Source organism: Canis lupus, chromosome 4 (assembly GCF_011100685.1).
Source record: "Canis lupus familiaris isolate Mischka breed German Shepherd chromosome 4, alternate assembly UU_Cfam_GSD_1.0, whole genome shotgun sequence".
In the NCBI taxonomy this organism is placed as follows: Eukaryota; Metazoa; Chordata; class Mammalia; order Carnivora; family Canidae; genus Canis; species Canis lupus.
The window spans coordinates 67,638,718-67,644,717 of NC_049225.1; the positions used below are offsets into that span (position 1 = coordinate 67,638,718).

General features: G+C 49.3%; 1 protein-coding gene across 4 annotated transcripts in view; it reads right to left on the reverse strand.

The window, feature by feature from the left end:
- Positions 1–5,544, reverse strand: part of NIM1K (NIM1 serine/threonine protein kinase) — a 63,723-nt gene extending 58,179 nt beyond the window's left edge. For 2 of the 4 annotated variants that reach the window (XM_038535185.1, XM_038535176.1), the window contains exon 1: positions 5,014–5,138. The gene's annotated coding sequence lies outside the window, so the exon portion shown is untranslated. Of the gene's footprint in view, positions 1–4,203; positions 4,656–5,013; positions 5,139–5,430 lie in introns of those variants that run through there. The other 2 variants (XM_038535177.1, XM_038535180.1) reach the window with 2 other exon arrangements.
- Positions 5,545–6,000: the final 456 nt, after the last annotated feature.

The following is a 6,000-nucleotide window of genomic DNA, read 5'->3' on the forward strand; positions in this document are numbered from 1 at the left end:
TAAACCGCTGAGCCACCCGGGCTGCCCATTTTATTTTATTTTTAAAGAATTTTATTTATTTATTCATGAGAGACACACACAGAGAGAGAGGCAGAGACACAGGCAGAGGGAGAAGCAGGCTCCATGCAGGGAGCCCAACGTGGGACTCAATCCTGGGTCTCCAGGATCACACCCTGGCCTGAAGGCAGCACCAAACCGCTGAGCCACCCAGGCTGCCCCCCTCATCATTTTAGACTTGGCCATCACATCATTGTTTAGTCTACAACAAATTTGCTGTCTTTGTGCTTTAATTTACATTTTAAAACACACATGTCCCATATAGCAAATGCACAGAGTATAAAAACTATTAGTAGAGTTACGGGTATGACCCATATGAATACGAGCACTGATCATTTTTAGAAGACAAAAAGTGGTAAGAAAACAAATGGAATGCAAAATGTCCTGGAAGCATGCATGATTCCAAAGAGCAGCAACCAAGTCATTCAAAACTAGAAGTCTTGAGTTGATGCAATAAAATAATCAATATATGGCAAGGAAAAGTAACCAATAAAATGGAATGATTTTTCCAAGTATGCCTATATCATTAATTCTCCAGAAGGGCAGGATACAAGTTTCTAAGGCCCAGTAGGTATGTGAACATAATCCATAGAAGATGAATTCATACTTAGTGACATTTCATAAAACAATGAGAGAATCCTACAAAGTCCAGACAGAAAAAATAGATTTCAGGCCAAGAATCAAGAATCAGGATGATACTGAACTTACAGCAACACCGGAAGCTAAAAACAATGGACCAATGCCTTCAGAAATTTGCAGGAATTAATTTCCAGCCTAGAACTATATCTATACTCAAACTACCAAGTGCGAGAGTAAAATCAAGACATTTTCAGACATGCAAGGTCTCAAAACTTTCCCATAACTCTTTAAGACGCTACCGCAGTACAAAAGAAAAAAAAAAGTTACCACAGTGGATGCTTTGCAAAATGAAAGAGTAAACCAACAGAGAGAAAAACAAGAGAACAAGGAATTCGCAAAGAAGTGAAGTGAAGGGAAATCTCACAATGTGGGTGTGTGTCAAGGCTACAAAAGAACTGGTTCAGACTGGGGATCTGAGAGCTCCATTTTGATTTTTTTATTTTTATTTTTATTTATTTATGATAGTCACAGAGAGAGAGAGAGAGGCAGAGACACAGGCAGAGGGAGAAGCAGGCTCCATGCACCGGGAGCCCGACGTGGGATTCGATCCCGGGTCTCCAGGATCGCGCCCTGGGCCAAAGGCAGGCGCCAAACCGCTGCGCCACCCAGGGATCCCCCTGAGGGCTCCGTTTTGGAGGGTGGGGATGAGGGGCGGCCCAGAAGGAACTAACGACTATCTGATGCATTTTGTTGTGTAGAAAATACATACGAGAGGTGTTTTACAGATCCATTAGCATATCTGGGAAGAAATAACAATAGATTCCTAAAAATTAAGCAAATAAAAAATAATTCTTTTCTCCAAAAAAATTGTACAGAAAAAAGAAATATCGTAGTTTACAACTTGGCTCTGCAGTGAACAATAATTACACAATCATAATGCTAACTCAACATCGATTTAATTAAAATTGTGATATTACTTGACAGAGGTGTTGTAGGACAGAATTTTACATTGAGATGTGCACAAGGCCTTGTCCCCTGCAGCTCTGGCTCCTTACCATCCCAAAAGACTCAGCCACTGACTTTTCCTCCCCATTCCCTTGTATAAAACCCAAATTAGGCAAACAATAGATGCTAATCTGCAGGAGCAACTCCTCCCTTGTCCGAGGGCCACCCATGATCAACTATTTCCGATACTAGCTGAACTTTGGCTACACTGGCTAAAGTCTTAGGAAACATTTAGCCCACCTGACCCAAGCCAGATGCTCTTAAGAGCTTTCCCATGCTCGGCAATGGGAAACCAAATAAAAGGTTATGTCAATGGTGCCCTGGCTGATTTCTTTCCATCAATTATGTTGCAAAAATAAAGGGGGGGAATTTGCAAGGATTGGAGAGAGCTATATCCACTCCTACAATAAGAGAAGGCCCATAGATTCTGTCTAAAACTGATAAATCAAGACCAGCTACACAAGCAAATATTCAGAAATGGGGAGGTTAAGTAATCAAACAGCCAAGAGCAGAGAGTGGCTGTATCCAAGGAGGGGGACTGTTGTTTTTGTTAGAATCTTTTAAAATGCTCGAATTCATAAAATTAGATGAATGCATTACTTGATAGGCAATTTTTAAAGATCAAAACTTGTAATTTAAAGTAAAAAAATACAATTACATAATCAAGTGCATCTACAGATTATCTCAATTAAATGACCCCAATAAATGGAGATACAGGCTTTCCTGGTGACTTAAGGATTGGGAGCACCTCATGTGACAGGCCTGCAGATGGGAAAGCTGCCTCATCTCAAGGTCTGGGTGCAACAGGAGGCAGTGGGCCAGCGTGCACCCCAATCTGCCACTCAGGCCTCCCATAGTTCTGCGACACAAGTCAGAGGAGTTTGCTAAATGAGATACCTGGGCTTTTGGGAAAAACATCAAGGTCCCTGTTCTCCATGAAAGATGAGGAGTTCCTTTTAGTTTCCTGCTCCCTGTCTTGGTTTTGAGTTTGTTTCTGTGCAATTCTCTTTGCACCTGACTTTTTCTCTTTGACTCCTTTTTCCTCATTCTGTGCGTTTTCTTTTCTCAGTTAAGACTCCTTTTCCCTACAGTTTTATTTTTCTGTCTAATCTTAAATTCTTCTCACAATTCCTCTGTTGTCTTTCTTCTCATCTTGATTTTTCTCTGAGTCTTGGCTGACTCTGGTGTATTTTTGTCTCTTCACTTTCCATGTAATGATTAACTGAAATGACTTGAAACTTCTGAATGCAACTTGCCCATCTGTAAAACTGGTTAATATTCCTCAGGATACCATATAATACTGGCTGAACTATTTTGAAGTTCTTGGGAGAAAATAATTTTAGAAGCTGTGATCTGCTTAATTCAAATTGTAGACTATTGTCTTCACAAGAAATTTGAATATTTCCTTCTCTCAAAATACATAACTTCAATTCTAGAAATTTTTTTTCTAGTACAACAATAGGAAATGACAATACAATAGAATGAGGCTAATTTTATAAACACCTGATCCTCTCAAGAACTGAAAGAAATCAGCCAACGAATTAAGGCTTTTTAGTCTCTAACAGTGAGATACTGTAATGAACTTCAAAAAATGAAGTTGGATTTCACATTATTTTAATCTTTAAATTTCTCAAAGTGAAACTATATATTTGCCTGAAAACATTAACCTACTAGGATGAAATATTTTTTTATTTTTCCCTTCTTTTAAAACTCTAAGTCTAGAGGTTTTCAAATTTCCCAGTCATGTGCCATCATCGTACAAAATTAATTTTATAGGATTCATCGCTCAGGGATTGTGGATAGATCAAGAGTTATGATTCTTTAAAGACACCAACACTTGCTAATGAAAGTATCTGAATGATGCCACTGCTGCCCCCAAATGAATCTATCTCCATTGAAAACCTAAGGCTAAACCAAGAGCATAGAGGGCTCCACCGCCTAGCTGTAGTTATTACCAGGAAATTTAGATTTCATACAAACCTGCCTTTATTTTAAATGCAGCTCAGTTATTAGAAAAAAGCACATACCGCAAACTAAATATCCAACCCACATTTTTTCCTAACACAGAAGGAGGCCTCTCTGAAGGGTTTTCCAGGCTTACCACTGAACAGTGGTCAAGCCAAAAATAAATTTGCCATGAGGCAAATTCAACAGCCCACAGGACAGGAGAGTCCAGGACAGTAGGACTTAGCTTTTCCCCCCATTCTAGTCTTTCTGGTACCTCCACTCACATTCCCCCCATCTCCTAATTAGAGAGCTAATTAGGACTCCAAATTGAAATGCTGGATGGGGAGGGAGATGCGGTGCCAGGCCAGGATTCCTTTAACATCAAACTCTCCTCCTTCAAGCCTCTCCCGTTAGAGGAGAGAGCTGTGGGGAGCGAGCTGGGCCAGCAGGGCCCACGGCTGGAGGGAAGTGTTTACACTCAGTTGTCTGGGAGGGAAGATCTCTGTTCCACAAATTGCAAACTCTGAAACGATAAAGATTTAAAGACACCAAGCCCGGGGCTTCTAGTACTTCAAAGAAAAGAAACAAGTGTCTTATAAGCTCAATTATTATTACCATGGTGACATGAGGGGACGGGAGGAGATCTCAAGAACAGTTCCTGGTTCCAGCCAGGCAGCGTCTCAACGGTGCGGGGCGACTTCTCCGGTTACCATGGCAACCAAAATTGGAAGTGCTTTTGCAACACTAACAGAAACCATCTTTTGAAGCGCTTCTGTGAATCCCATTGAATACTGATGATGCAAGCTTGAGTGATACAGATTTTTCAAACATTCACATTCACACACACACACACACACACACACACACACACACACACACACCCCATATTGCCATAAACAAATAGTCCTTTTAGATTCTCCCTTGAAATCTTGACTTAACTTGCAATAGATTTTTTCGGGTCTGGTTTTGTTTGTTTCCCTTCTGGATTCCCGCGGTCTCCGGTCGCAAACGCGATTTGTTTAATTTCCAAACTTGTCTGAATCGCACGGGTGGGAGCTTAGAATGTGGTTCACTTGCTCCCATTCTGAAGCGGGGTGGGCCAGGGGGCGGGGGGCGGGTCTCACAGAGGGCCGCCTTGTCTAGTGAACGCGGGAGGACGAAGACGGGGGCAGCGGGGGAGGGTGGGGGAGGAGGACGAGGTTGGGGAGGAAGGGAAGGAAAAAGTGGGGCCGGCTGATCCTGGCGGCCCTAGGTTGCCTTGGGTTGCCTTGACCTGTCCATCTGCCCAGATGTTGGGTCAGGCACGCAGACGCTGACCAGACACGACATTTCAAAGACCCCGTTGCCATCCTTTCCGGGTCATCCCGGAGCTCCTAATATTCCCGAAGGGGACCCCCGGGAGGAGGAGCCGAGGCTCTTCCTTACTTGCACAGTCTTCCGAGGCAGCACGACTGTGTCGGGGGCGTGGTGGCGCGGGGCGGTGGGGGCCACAGCCGTCCGCTGGCGGCGTCCGGGGTCGCGCAGGTGCCCCGCGCTCAGGTGCCCGCGCCAGGTGTGCGCGGGGCGGGCGCCGTCGGGCGGGCTCCGGGGCCCAGGGGCGCAGCCAGCGCGCCCGCGCCTCCCGCCTAACGCCCTCCGGCCGCGCGCGCCCCGCCGCCCGGGGAGGGGGGGAGGGGAGGGGAGGGGAGGGGAGGGGCGCCCTTCTGCGGACCCCAGCTCGCCCGCCGCCCCGTGGGGAGCCGGGTCTCCCTGTCCCCGACGCCCCGCGCGGCCCCAGGCCCCCAGCCCGGCGGAGGGCACGCGGGCGGGGGTGCTGGCTGCGAGCCCGCGGCCGCCGCTTACCTCCGTGGCGGGGCCGCGAGCCCCGGGCGGCTGGTGCGTGGGTGGCGGGCGCCGCGGGCCCGCGGGAGGCTCCGGGCTGTCAGGCACGGCGGACCCACGGCGGACCCACGGCGGCCCCCGCAAGCCCCGCCCGCCGCCCGGGCCCGGGCTCTGCGGCGGGGACCCAGGCGCCCCGCAGCGCCTCCCGGAGGACCAATCGGGAGCGGGGGGCCGGCCCGGGGGAGGGGGCCAGGGGCCGGGGGAGGGGCCGCCCGGGGGGAGGGAGCCGGCCGGGGGGAGGGGGCCAGGGGCCGGGGGAGGGGCCGCCCGGGGGGAGGGGGCCGCCCGGGGGAGGAGGCCAGGGCCGGGGGGGGGGCGCCCGGAGGGGGGGGGCAGGGGCCAGGGGCCGGGGGGAGGGGGCCGGCCGGGGGGAGGGGGTGGTGGCCGGGGGCCGGTCGGGCGCCGGTACGCGGGCCCGGACCTCGTAGGCCGGTTTCTATGGCAGCCAGGAAGGAGGCGCCGGGGGGAGGGGGTGCGCGGCGCGGGGACACCCGTCGGAGACCCGGAGGCGGGGGTCTGGCCCTCGCACGG